We start from the raw sequence: 15,330 nt of genomic DNA on the forward strand, positions 1-15,330 counted from the left end.
GCCGCGGTGGCTTAGTGGTCAAGGCGCTTGATTACTGAGCCGGGGAACCAGGGTTTGCTCCTAGCCTCGGCGGCCGCATTTCTATCTAGGCGGGCAGCATGACAGCCACGTACTTTGCAGTATCATTTCTCGTTGAAGAAACCCAGATGGTCGAAATGATCCGGAGCCCTCTGCTTCGGTGTATCTCACCGCCTGACTTCCCTTGGGCTCTTAAAGGCCCCTGCCCACCCCGTGGTCGCAAACACTCTCTACCTCACTTTGAGCGAGCCTCCTCTCCTTCCATTCCCTCCTCGAAATTTTTCTCTCCCGCTCCTCGTCGAGTAGGCTCGGCAAGGCAAAATCACCCCTTCCTTCTCCGATGTAAGCCGGAGGCGTGGTGTCTGTGGAGTGCGTCACAGGGGCTACGTCATGGCCCCGCCTTCAATAGAATTCTTTTCTTGGTTTTTGCTGCTGGGTCTGTTCGAGGGGAGGGGGGGGGGGGGGGGCGCTGCGGGCGCGCACACTGAACGATCGAGAGGCGCGATCGGCTCGACCACCTAGACTTGTTAGCGAGCGCATCTTTTCATACATCTGTTTGTCATTCCCAGTTAGCGAGCCACCTTTTCATTTTTTTTTAGGCCTCCCCACCGCTTCACGAGCGGAGGGGCGGTAGTCGGTTCTGTTTGAAACACACGCCGAAGTGCGGGCCCGGCAACCTCCCGTTTGCTTTTCTTCATGTGTGTTTGTGTCTTTTCTCCGCTCCGAAGCCCATGTCGTTCATTGGAGTCAAGGCGTACGCAAGATGCTCGAGATAAGCCGTGTGTGTGCGGAGCGGTCAAGTGGGCGAGCGAGGGAAAGGCTCTGCTGCACTACTAATTAAAACCTTGTTTTGGGGGGCTTGCATAGAAGAAAAAAAACTGAGAAGGGAGCGCGCACGCAGAGCGTCTCGTGACGTGATCACGGCGGGGGGAGGGGGGGGGGCGAACCAACTCACTCAGTTTTACTATTTTTTACTTTTTATGCAAAGCATACTACTTTAGCTACCACTTCAGCCCTTAACCGTGGTTATGCGCCTCCAAATCACGTGATACATGACGTCACACCACGTGACACGATGACGTCACGACAGTGGAGAAACGGGGGCCCACCTCGCGCCGTCGCTGTGGTTGTGCGCCTCCAAATTACGCGACACGATGATGCTTCGCATTCTCCAGGCTTAACCAAGTTAAGCCTCAGCCATTTTTTTTATGGCTAGGGTTCAAGGCTGTCGCCGTACGCTCCCTCCGCAGTTTTTTTTTTGTTGTTGTTCCTTCATACGCGTTTGTAGGCATGTGACAAAGCAGAAGGCGCTGCGGAAAGCGTTGTGCAGACGACGCGACGCCAAGGCTACGCCCAACCTACTCCCGTCAGTCAGAATGATGCACCAATGGAATGCCTTTAGCGAAAGTAATTCCCATGACGTCAAGGGGGTTCAGAGTAGTGGGGCGGGGACATTTTTGTTGAAGGAAAGAACGAGCGAGCTTTGATTTCAATTTTCGCAGCTTTTCGGGGCGCGCATGGCTCTAATATTTTGCAGAGGTTATCTTCGATGCCTCATCTATGCATCTTGAAAGCACGAGCTGATGGGCGAGTTGGTTGTACATGATATGATTTAAACAGCGCAAGGCCGAAGGCCAAAAAAGAGAGCAGAGGAAAGGAGGAAAAGGACAACACAGCGCTGAACTAGCAACTGACATTTATTTGGCACGCTGCGCGTATAAATACATTCAGGCACCAAAATAGAAAACCACGCATAGAGCAATTCATGCACCAGGATCCCTGCAAGCAAACACAAACTAAGAAGTGCGATTCAGGAAGCGAAGTTCTTTTTGTGATAAAGACACTGATGCAGCACTTACACATGTATCACCATACTTCTTGATATTCGAAGCCTCGATAATTTCCCGGCAAAGCTGGTCTTTGTTCCTAGCAACAACTCGGCACAAATTAAACTGTGGGGTGCAATCACATTCACGGCAATGCATGTTAAGGTTACGAGACTCTTTGTTATCTACATTGTTGCGGTGCTGCCTGAGCCTATCATTTAAGCACTGTCCAGTCTGGCCAATATAAAACCTATTACAAGTGAGAGGAATGGAATACACGACATTTTTTTGACACTTCACAAATTTGCATTCATGGTTTTTGGGGCAATCGGGGACGTAACTCATGAAGTTCCTGCTGAGGACACAATTAGATTTCTAGACTTGAGCCTGAAGTTTTCACCTTGCAGTGTGTGCTGGTCCTTCGAGCCTAGGGCCAATAAACCGTTGCTACCTTACAGTTCCGCGCACTCGAAGCTTATTAAAAGAGGAATTGTCATGTTAAGCTTCAGGAGTGCACTTACAAAATCCTGTCTACATCTAACCGAACGCAGCTTTAGTAACCAGGTAGAGAGGCTTACTGCTAGTGGCTATCCGCTTCACGTGCTTTCTTCTGTGGCCGAAGTTTTGTTGAAGAAACTGAAATGCTCCGCCAGTTCTGAACGTCAAACAAGTAAGCGAGTAGCAGCCATTCCCTATATCCACAAGATATCACATAATTTGAAAAGTGTTGGTAAAAGAGTCGGCGTGGATGTTGTTTTTTCGGCCCCCGTTAAGTTATCTAGCTTGTGTACGCGTGTCAACAACCCAGGGGAAATCTTCCCCCGATTGCCCCAAAAACCATGAATGCGAATTTGTGAAGTGTCAAAAAAATGTCGTGTATTCCATTCCTCTCACTTGTAATAGGTTTTATATTGGCCAGACTGGACAGTGCTTAAATGATAGGCTCAGGCAGCACCGCAACAATGTAGATAACAAAGAGTCTCGTAACCTTAGCATGCATTTCCGTGAATGTGATTGCACCCCACAGTTTAATTTGTGCCGAGTTGTTGCTAGGAACAAAGACCAGCTTTGCCGGGAAATTATCGAGGCTTCGAATATCAAGAAGTATGGTGATACATGTGTAAGTGCTGCATCAGTGTCTTTATCACAAAAAGAACTTCGCTTCCTGAATCGCACTTCTTAGTTTGTGTTTGCTTGCAGGGATCCTGGTGCATGAATTGCTCTATGCGTGGTTTTCTATTTTGGTGCCTGAATGTATTTATACGCGCAGCGTGCCAAATAAATGTCAGTTGCTAGTTCAGCGCTGTGTTGTCCTTTTCCTCCTTTCCTCTGCTCTCTTTTTTGGCCTTCGGCCTTGCGCTGTTTCAATCATATCATCTATGCAGTGGGCTTGTTTTTCAAAAATGTCCGGACCCTGGTCAGTGGCCCTTTAAGGCAGATATAATGTCGTGGGTACGTCTCCAGCTTTTCCACGAAAAAAGGTTGGTAAATGTAAGGGATCGGTAGTGTACGCGGGGTCATCGGGACCGGTAATTCTCCCTCACGACCCCGCCAGCTGCCGTCTTCAATGGACGCCACTGGCTGAGGGGGGCGGCCAGGGCGCTCAAAGCGAAGCGTCTCCTTTCTCGGAATGCGGACGCTCGCGAATGCGCCGGGAAGTACGGGTGTCCCTCGTCCCGCGTGTATTTTTGTGCGAAGGAAAGGATGTTACCTCGCACGTGCGGGCACGACTGGGTGTTTGCACTTGCTTTTCTTTTCTTTTTTTTTGCGAGGAAGAGAATGTTTTACCTCGCACGTGCTGGCACGTCTGCGCGTGTGTGTTGTTTTTACTTGTATTTTGTGGTGGAGAAGGTGATTTACCCTACGGAAGCTGGAGGGGTAGCCATACTCTCGATGAACCAATCATATGTTAGGAGTATAGGCAACGGGCGAACGTAACTCCGGCGCCGACGGACGCGCCTCTCGCGGCGAGCAGCGCACCGGAGACAGGATACGCTCGCCGTCGCACACAGTCAGCTCCGCATGCAATCTGATCGCTGCGGCTGGGCTGCGTACTCTTTTTGCGAAGAATGCCGGGGTCAAATACGAATGAATCTCCTGCTGTTGTCAATCTGAAATAACAATGAGAGATGCGAGCCAGAAAAATACAAGCGATGAACAGACGTAGCTTACCTCGATCTCCACGCTCTTCGGCGGCGCGTTGATTATACCTGTGCTACACGGGTACTTTCGAATGACATCTGAGTCGAATGGCAGTCGAGACTTGGAATGGCATTCGAACTCGACCGACTCCCGCGGTGCTACACGGCACTTTCCAAACGCATTCGAAATTCTCAGCTCGTTTTCAGTGTACAACGACGACTACGGTCACGCTAGTCCGACAACGGCACTATCACGGTGAACAGCAGCATATGATTATAGTGAACTATCTAGTTTATTATAATATTGTGACGAAGACGAAGCTGGCAGTGGCGCGGGACGGAGCGCCCGCGCTAGGCCAGCGGCCATTAAATCATCTCATAGCCATGGTTCACCACGTCTCATTCTTCGGCTGGCCGCCACGTAACATTTGGTGTGAGGTGCTGGGGTCCCTTCATTGCCATCCTGGTCGCGGAGCTTCGGCGTCCTGGGCCTGCCGTGGACGTCGGCCGTGAGTACCTGGTCACCGCCGCACAGCCGTGCCCCAGCCCGCCCGACCTGAACCGACCTCGCCGCTCACCCCAGCCCCGTCCTCCGCCCAGACCACACGAAACGACGACCCAAGACCCGACGGACCCAAGACCCCACCGACCCAAGACCCCACCGACCCAAGACCTCACCGACCCAAGACCCCACTGACCCAAGACACAAACATGAAGACACCGCCCCCCTGCCCCCGCCGTTCGGTGCGTCCAGAGACCTCGGCCGTCAGCTCCTGGCACCCTACGGCGCGGATGCTTCGTGGACCGGGACTCATTCTCTCATCTTTCTCATCGTGGCGGCCAGCACTGCACCATCTTCTACATATTGTTCGATCCTTCGCTCAAGACCATCGCCATTTCGCCGTCTGTTCGTCACCGATCGGGACGATCGCTCGGAGGCCCCGGGTAGTGTGACGAAGACGAAGCTGGCAGTGGCGCGGGACGGAGCGCCCGCGCTAGGCCAGCGGCCATTAAATCATCTCATAGCCATGGTTCACCACGTCTCATTCTTCGGCTGGCCGCCACGTAACAATATTATTGTAGTGGCACAAGTTTTTTGGTTAAACGACACCGACGAGTCCGATCAGCGGACGGTCAGCTTTCATGCCCTCGGGAGTTCGGCGGCTGAGCGAAAACGCGCTGATGAGGTGACGGTGCGAATACATGCGCGCTTATACATTATGCGGATTGGAAATAATCGAAACGAGCGCCTATATTTCACATGTGCACACATGGACACTCACTAGCGATAACCACTTGCCAAATTAATTTCAGTCGACGACGACTCCGTTCCCTTCATCGACGACTGGGCCTAGCGAGCCAGCAGGGTTGGATCGGTGATTGTGAAGAACGAATTCACAAGTTTTAGCGAATGCAAATGGTCAACGAGTGTAGTTTTGACAAGAGTGACATGAAATCAACTATTGCTTACATCGCAGGACGCGCATACGATGAACGGGAAGCGGTGGTGTGACTCGGGCTGCCGAGCAGTGCTTTACGGCCAGCAGCAGTCGTCGCCGTCGCTAGCTTGTGGGTATCAAGTTAAGGCATTTCAGTTAACGCGAACGGTCACCAAACATATTTCTGGATAAAGTAGTTTAAAATAAAGTACGGGGCATGTCGGAGGAATCCGGGAAAATTAGCGAGAAGCGCCGGTCCTACGCAATGTCAACAACCCGGCTGTCAAGTGTTTCTCAGGCGAGCGATCGTGTCGGCGCTTCCCACAGATTATCGCACTGCGTAAACAGGCACGGGTACAACCGGTACAGAAGAGAAGAGATTATTTAATAGAACTAAAGCGCATATTTCGTTTTATGCCTTGCAAACCAGTACCAGCTGTTCATACGCAGCGATGTAAACATGTAGCAGCATGAGTACAGTCGTCCTCATCGGCGCACTCCTGGGGAAATTTCATGCACACGCGGTAAATGTTCGTTGGTGTACTATTATCTGCAAGCACTCACTTAGACGGAACACGAACTATTTGCTAAACAAACAGCAGAAAAAAGCGAGTAGCGTGTATCGAAATGAACAGCCACAGAGCCGAAAGCAGTCGCGCGGCTGTGGACGGGGCGAAGCAACGGCGGCAGCGACGGCTACTGGTCGCTTCGGGCTGTGTTCGCGTTTCGAAGGCATTCCAAGATCTGGAATGTCTCCGCGGAGCTCCGTCGACTCGAATGTCATCTGAACCGAATGCCGTTGAAAAACTTCGTGCAGCAGCGTTAGTTCGGCAGTCGAGTCGAATGACATTCGAAACGCCCGTGTAGCAGGGGTCTGCGCCATGCATTTCCCCCTTATTTCGGAGCCGCTTGAAACCACGAGCTCTTTCACGCTGTGCACGTGACCGGCTTCAAGCAAAAGCTGGCCCTTTTTTAAGTTCGCTCCTCGGAAGAAGGAATTCAAATCGTCCAAATCGCGAAATGCCGCTGATATAACTATCGGCACGCTTTCCACCGCCATTCTACCAGCCTCGCGCAAGGCTGCCATGCCCACGGAGATAGCCATGCCGTCTGCTACTGCGGAGCAATCCTGCGATATGTTCCCCGCCTGCCCGCTAGATGGCGCTGGTTGTTCAGCGATCGTGGCGGCTCCTGACGACTGCCCGTTGCCTATAACATGATTGGGTGCTACTAAAGGAGGGCCGGGCCGCGTATTTGCCCATCCTAGTCGATACAACCATAGCCTCGCTCCAGGGTGGAGTGCGCTTATCACGACACATTCGTTTTGAGCTTTCTATCGCAAGCGTATGTTTTATTATAATAAAATAAGGCAAAACACATTTATTAATTGCGTGTATTAACTACAAGGCAAAGTCTTAAAATAAATGGTCACGTTTCCCATGACGACGCTCGCGCTTATGAACGCTAGAAAATGAAAATGGCGGCGTCCAGAGAGTGCCGTCTTGGCAGCTGCGATAAAGTGAGATTTAGCTGCGACGCATACTGTTTACGCCGCATCCTGTTTACGCCCTGTTCAGTTGTGCTAGTTACCCGCGTGCTACTGACTACAAGCACGAAAAGGTGAGCACTTGCAAGAATGACAGTACGAGAATTCGACTGTCTAGCTCGCGAGCCTGACGTTGCCGCAAGACTGCCTACATAACAGCCAGCGTACTGCTGTGCTAGTTTTTGATGCATGGAAGGCATGTAATGTCTGCATTTTCGCTAATCCAGTGCACGTATGTATGTTCGACAGTCCGTGTACTTTTCGCCTTGGTATCAATAAAGAGCGAGCATGTATTCTGTGTGCTGCTGTCGTTTCGAGAAGTGGCCTCGGGCTAACGAATGATAGGTAGTACCTTTTCAAGGACTGAGCCCCTTAATTCATCTGGATCGCCGTTTACTTTGTCTAGTAAACACCCCTCTCCTAAAGTATGACGTTTACAACACAGAGTTAATATACTGACGCTTACAAGAATGACAGTACGAAAGTTTGACTTATTGCGCCAAGGAAACTCCCGGTTTCGGGCCTGACGTTGACACATCCTGCATAACAGCAAGGACACTACTGTGCTCGGCTTTAATGCATAGAAAGCATTTAATGCTTTCATTTCGCTTGCGCAGTGCGCGTAATGTTAGTCAGTTGGGCGGACGGACTGTTCACCTGGAAAGAGCACAGAATATTACTGACGCGCACACCGGCCGAACGCCGTTCGACCACTGTGGCGAGTGTAAAGTCGCTGCCTACATGGTTATTGATATGATAAGGGTGGGGCTGGATGAAAAAAGGAAAGGCGTACTAAACAAAAAGCGAGCCCCTAAGAGAGCCAATAAAAGTGTTTACTGACAGTGTTTGGCGTGTTTGCATGTTGTGCGTGGCAACACAGCACAACACACTGGACTGTACTGCTTGTATATCCACCATCAGGGCGTCAAGTCCTTCAAGGCAGCGCAATGCTCCCAGCTTTTCCCCTAATGTAATTCATACAATGTACTTACGTGTTCTTTACACTCTTCCATTAATATTTTCGACCAAGTATAATACACATACCAGGGGTTCTGTGTGGAACTGCCCAATATGGTGCTTGCTACATATGTCACTCTGTTAGTCAACAGAGTCATTTAGTGTCATGTTTCCAACAAGAAGTATCCACACCATCTGTGAATATGACATTCGAAGTTGTGATGCCTTACTGCTGTACCTGCTAGGACACCTCTGCAGCTCAAGGATCATTTGCTTGTTAGATAGCCGTTGGGACAATTGTTGTCAATGCCAGTTCATTATGCTGGCTGAAAAGTGCTGTCAGAGCTCCCACATCACTGAATAGCCTTTTGTGATAGTGAGTGACTTCCTATCATTTCAGCTTCCAAGCACTCTATGCAAGCAGAGTGAAAAATTCAGTGGGCACGTCACTGCAGACTGAAAAAAAAATTATCACTGCAGCATTGTGCTATTTTAGATTACCTTTTGTAGGTTTATTGCTAGTGGAGGTACAACCATATCTACATGCAGAATTACTAAGGATGTAGAAATATTTAGCATGATCTAAAAGATACATTAGAATATGAAGCAATAAAGTACCACAAAACAAACACATCTATTTCACAGTCTACCGACAAACTAGGCAACAGTGCAAGAAAAGAATATTGCAAAAGATGGGCACAGTGCCAGCAAACATTTAGGTTCCTCAGCATTTGGTTGGGACCTAAGGTGCAACTTCATTATGATGGACTAGGAGTTTATTCTCCAGGTACATGTCCACATCACGGCTCAATACGCTCAAAGACTGCATCCTGGATAATTTCACACTGGTGCAAATTGCACAACCAATGGCTATGGCCTACAGCAATTTGACAAGATGCAAGCATTATACTGTGCTGCACGACTGCTGCAGCCGAGCAGCATACAATTACCCCCAAGTAATGGGTACTTACTCTTGCCGCAGCTGGTCTCATCTGCCTTCAGCGCACTGCCTAATTTGTGGGAAGGTGCAGATTTTTCATAATGCAGCTTAACTGTCAGCATGGCGACAACATGGCTATGTTCACTGCCACACCTGCAGCAGCACGGCTAATGCTGTCTGCTTTTCCCAGATCCTATGTAACCACAACTCAATAACGCTGCATAAAGAGATGAATCGTCCTCCTTCATGTCATGCGCTGAAGTGTCTATCTATGGTGTCTTGAGCACTTCAAGTGCCACTACAGAACTAGCAAGAAGGATCTAGTGCATGTTCAATTGTTGCCACTGCTGCTGCCTGTGAAGTTACGATTCTTGCAAAGCCATGGCAAAAGCCTGCATTTCAGAATGTTTGATTGTATATTCACTGTTTAGATGTATCGTTCTTGGCAAAAGTAACGAAGCAATGAGTTTTATTTCTGAGCCTATAGCGGAGCACTTATGGCACCCCCTAAGCTAATCCTCAACAAAGTAAGCAGAACCCCTTTGTTCAGCTCACCTTTCGAGCCTATTTCATCTTCAGCAGTGCCGCAAGGGCTCCATTATATGGCTGAGAAGCAAACCCTTCTGTCTACTTTTCACAGAGGCGGTGGTACACCTGTAGAGGAACTAGTGTTTAATAGCCTTGAAAGGGAACAGTAGTCTACGATAGGCAGCGAGGTGTTGGAAGCATAGGTCAGCAGACTCACATTCAGATCATGATCCGAGTCATCAGTCTGGGCTCAGGATCAGATCATGTTCCTATTTTTTTTTCCCTCCTCGTTTGCTAATTTATGTTTACTTGCTGCCACAGCCAAGGATGCTTGAAGGTGAGGAGGCTTGGTGACATCTGATGGCTACCGAAGAAGAGGATTTCACGGAAGCGAGGCAGACAGCGTTTTTACTAGTTTACGCGGCTGCAGGTGTGGTGATGAACCACGCGAGGATGTGTCGGAAGCTTCCATCAAGTTCCACACTGTCGCTGCATGGGAGTCTCTTGTCATGCGTCTTGGTCGGCTCAGGGGCATGCCACCTGTGATGAGTGAGACCAGGTTTGTCTTGAGTCGAAATCAGTGAATGAGCCCAAATGAGTCATGAGTCAATATGAGTGAGTTCAGATGAGTCATGGGACGAAATAAGTGTGTGATTTCGGATGAGTTGCGAGTCTAAACTGAGCACAAATATAGCGAGAGTCAGTGAGTCATGAGTTGCAATGAGTGGCTGTTCAGGCGAGTCAGAAGTTGAGGTGTAAATGAGTTTGAGTTCATGAGTTAGAGAGAGCCCAGGCCTATGCTTGTGTGAATCAGAGTAAGCCCATAGGTTGACCAAACTCTTGTGAGTGAGCCTGAGTGAGCAGTTGTGATTTTGCCGAGGTATGGTTGGAAGCGGCAAGGAAATACATCCACTTGGGGCAGGTAGTGACTGCATATCCAGATCATGAGAGTGAAATAACTACGAGAACAAGAATGATGTCATGTACATTTGGCAGGTACTCTCAAAATCATGAATGACAATTTACGAATATCCCTCGAGAGAAACATACATAACAGCCGCATCTGGAGGATAACAAAAAAAGGTCCAACTTAAATTGACGACAATGCAGTGAGCTGTGGAAAGGAAAATGATAGTTGCAATGTTAAGAGACAGGAAGAGAGCAAAGTGGATCAGGAAACAAAGCAAGTTCATGACATCCTAGTCAAAACCAAGAAAAACAAATGGATGTGGGCCGGGCATATAATGTGAAGGAACGATAATCAGTGGACATTAAGAGTAACAGGCTGGATTCCAAGAGAAGCTAAATGTAACAGGAAGTGGCAGAAAGGTAGGTGGGTAGATGAGATTAGGAAGTTTGTCTGGATGGGATGGCTGCAGCTAGCATAGAACAGAACTGGGATATTTGGAGAGGTATAAGAAAGGCCTTTGTCCTGCAATGGGCATAGTCAAGCTGATGACGACGCTGACAACATATCTCCACACAGTACTCATTAATGTTGCATTTCACTTACCTTTCGCCGTAGCACAGATGCAGTTTGAAGGTGCTCTCACTGCGCAGTTCCCAAAAGGTATCTTTTGTGACAACTCTCCAGCAGCAAGAGCAATGCACATACAAAGGACTGCTTTGAGTCAGCATCGGCTCTTTTCAAATTCAACTTTTATTAGAGAATTTTTTTCTCTATGCATTTCACACAAACTTCTGCATTGTCAGTCAGGCGAACAACTGTAACAGTATAGCATAAAGGCACGTGGAAAGTTCAGGTTGACAAAAAGAGGTGCCTGCATTCAGTAAGGCAGCAAGGTCAGTGAATGTTCCTAAATGTAAACCTGCCACTAGCACAACAGCATGGGAGGCAGCATAAGAAACCCCTGTGCAACTGACAGTTTCTTCAGCATGGTCAGCAATGTCACCAAAAATCAGCAAGAGATTACACAATGGAATTGCAGGGGGCTCTCTATAAAGTTGGGGAAATTAAACCAAAGTTATTATAAGGCCAGCTGCATTCCCGATGCAAGAACAGAATCGACTCGTACTATCGCGGGATATAATAGGTACCAGTGCCCTTCCATTCATGATAAACAAGCAAAAGCAGAGACAGAAATACCAGGAAAAGCTGCTGTATACACTAAGGCCAACATTCCCCGAACACTGCTTGACTTGAACAAGTGGTGCAATAATCAGCAAGAAGTAGTTGCGGTACTCATGCGGCCAAGCAAATCATCACTGATATTAAAGCCCCTTCAAACTCGACCCACAAACACTGTGACCAGTCTTGGATGGGTCAAAGGCATTGGTCATTCATGTCCTGGAGCACCAATACTACCAGGTGGAGACATTAATACTCTGTACACTGCTTGGGGATATAATTATGACTCAAAAAGAGATGATGAAATTTACACTGTTCTCACAAAGCTGTAGTTTACAATGCAGAATCACCCCACAAACACATGCACCAGATCTGATGTGGTCGAAGGGTCACGGTACAGTGCACTTGGAGGCAGAATTGGATGCATGGGGTAGTGACACCACTCATGCTAGAATAGGTTCTAATTTGGCACAAATGAGGACGATTTGAAGGAAAGTTTCTGTAGTGCATTGGGATGGTGTGCGGCAAGATATTCGAACCCACACCATATACTCTTGCGGCCACCTTACGAACGGTTCTCAAGAAACACACCCTTCATAACGACAGTGAACGGAGATCAGACAACTCATGATTTTCACTTGCTACAACTTTGGACACGTTGAAAACAGGCGGAGATACACACTGGTCGGCATCCTGAGGGCATGCAAAGAAAGACAGCCATCAACCAAGTGTTGGATCAGGCAATGGCATAGTGAAAACGCAACTGGCTTATAAGAGGTGCAGCAATGGTTTCTATCGTCTGGAACAGGAACGACCAACAGGACTTTCAAAGGCATGGAAAGGGGGCAGAAAATCAAAGAGGTCATGCTGCTGTGAGAATACTTGGCTCACCCTGCAGCTCACGTCAGAGGAGTTAACAGCTCATGCAGCAGTCCTTTTCTTCCCTAAGCTTGCACAGTCTCCAGAACTACCACCGACAAAGGACACGGTTGACAAGGTAGGGATAACATCAACATTTACGAAACCAGAGTTATTGGCTGCTACAGAAGGAGCAAGTGGGAGAACTACAGCAGGACATGTCTATTTTCCTTAATAAGTCCTTAAGAACTTAGGAGGAGACACTACTGATGGCCTTCTGGGTGTAATAAATGAGGTTTGTCAAAGAGACTAGACTGGAAACAATCAGCCGTGGTCCCAATACCAAAAGCTGCAAAATATCCCACAAGCACATAATAATTATGGCCTATCTTGCTGGCACAATATGTAAAATCCGTTTAAAGATGAATGCCATGTGCCTATCATGGTGGTTCCTATTAAGCCTAGGCATGGAAATTGGGTTGGCTATACTGGTTGAAGAGGTCATACTTGCATCGCCCTACAGCCAACTTGTACGCTCTGTGACAGCTACAAAAGTGGTGAAAACATATGACAACGTGTCACATGCTAAGATCCTGGAGACCATGAAAGATGTGGGTCTTCTCCTATCTTACAGGTCACCAAAGTAGTACATAACCTGCTTAAGGACAGGACATTCTCTATCAGGCTCAATGGAGAACAAATCGGTAATATACCTCAAATAGAGCTCAAAAAGCTTTTACTAAATAGAGGAGTGTCACAAGGTTCAGTTTTAAACCTCTTACTTTTGAATATCACGTTGAAAGGCTACAGGTGCAGTTCATGATTTGTGCAGACGATGTCACAGTTTGGTTCACTCATAACCATACACCATATACAATAGACCATATTCACGCTATCAATCAGGTGATATAAAAATGCGCAGAATATAACCAGCCCCTACATATAGCCTTTATTGATTACGAGAAACCGTTCGACTCAGTAGAAACCTCAGCAGTCATTGCGGAATCAGGGTGTAGAAGAGGGTTATGTGAAAATATTGGGAGATATAATTTATAACAATTGCACAGCTACCATAGTTCTCCATAAAGTCAGCAATAAAATTCCAATACGGAAAGGTGTCAGGCAGGGAGACACGATCTCGCCTATGCTATTCACTGCCTGTTTACAGCAGGTATTCTGGGGCCTAGAATGGGAACAGGTGGGGATAAGAGTTAATGCAGAATACCTGCGATTCGCTGATGACATTGCCTTGCTAAGTCAATCAGGACATGAACTGTGAAGCATGGTCAATGAATTAGACAGGCAGAGCAGAATAGTGGGGCTAAAAATTAACATGCAGAATACCAAAGTAATATTCAACAGTCTAGCAAGAGAACAGCAGTTCACAATTGGTGGCGAGGTGCTGAAAGTAGTAAGAGAATATGTCTATTTAGGGCAGGTACAGTATACAGCTGATCCGGATCATGAGAGGGAAATAACTCGAAGAATAAGAATGGGTTGGAGCACATATGGCAGGTTCTCTCAGATCATGAATGGCAGTTTACCAATATCCCTCAAGAGAAAAGTATACAACAGCTGTATCTTACCGGTACTCTGTTAAGGCGGAGGCTTGGGCAAGTTGGTACATCATATTGTCACGACCAGAGGAGCCGTGAAGGTAGACGTCGGGAAGAACCCAAGACCGGGAGCCTTCTTTTAATTATCGAGCCAGCTTCCACGACACAGAACAGAACAGCGCGCCACGAGAGCCCACCGCCGCTTCGTCGTCTTCGACTCAGCGCGGAGGCCGCGCGGCGCGTTGGGCGCGTGGCATTATTCCCCCCCCGCGAAAGCAAACATCGTCTCGATGTGGAATGGGGTATGTACAGTGAGGGGAGGAGGAACAAAAAAAAAAAAAAAGACTGGGGGTGAGGTGAACTATACAGCGCGCGCTAGATGAACATGCAGGGAAAGTCAAGTTCACACGTGGGGTAAGGGGAAAAGGTACGAAACAGCGTGAACACAGCGCTCAGTCACGCGAAAAGTACGGCTTTAAGCGCACTACATGCACGATTTCAGGCCGTTGACGCTGAGGGCCGGCGACCACAGTTCCATGGGGGACAACTTCGTAGTTGACGCTGTTCAGGCGGCGCAGGACTCTGTACGGGCCAAAATATCTATTTAAAAGCTTTTCGCACAATCCCTTGCGGCGCACTGGTGTCCACACCCACACGTGGTCGCCCGGCTCGTAGTGCACGTCCCTGTGCCGAAGGTTATAGTGTCGGGCATCGGCGGATTGCTGGACCTTGATGTGCAAGCGGGCCAGCTGACGGGCCTGCTCTGCTTGCTCCACGAAGTGGCCAGCTTCAGGGGGAAGCTCTGCGTCGCCGTACGGCAGCATGGCGTCTAGCATCATGCGGACCTCTCTGCCATACACGAGACGGAACGGGGTGAACTGGGTGGTTTCCTGCGTCGCGGTATTATATGCGAAGGTGACGTACGGCAAGACCTCATCCCAGGTTTTGTGTTCACCGTCGACGTACATCGAGATCATGTCCGCCAATGTTTTGTTGAGCCGTTCCGTTAGACCATTGGTTTGGGGATGATACGCTGTTGTTGGTCGATGAGCAGTATGGCTAAGCTCTAAGATGTCACGTAGGAGTCGGGCTGTAAACGCCTTGCCTCGGTCAGTAATGATGACCGATGGGGCGCCGTGTCTAAGCACGATGTCGTGCATAAAGAAGTGGGCAACTTCGGCGGCAGTACCTCGCGCAAGGGCCTTCGTTTCAGCGTAGCGGGTCAAGTAGTCTGTGGCGACTACGATCCACTTGTGGCCGGACGACGAGAGAGGAAATGGCCCCAGAAGGTCCATGCCGACTTTGTCGAATGGTATTTGTGGCGGCTCGATGCACTGAAGCAGTCCAGGAGGCTTGAGTGCGGGTTTTTTCCGCCGCTGGCATTGCCGGCATGTGCGGACATAATGCCTGACACTTGAAGTTAGGTTGGGCC

This window comes from Amblyomma mixtum, chromosome 3 (assembly GCF_055824585.1).
Source record: "Amblyomma mixtum isolate Tamu chromosome 3, ASM5582458v1, whole genome shotgun sequence".
NCBI classification, from domain to species: domain Eukaryota; kingdom Metazoa; phylum Arthropoda; class Arachnida; order Ixodida; family Ixodidae; genus Amblyomma; species Amblyomma mixtum.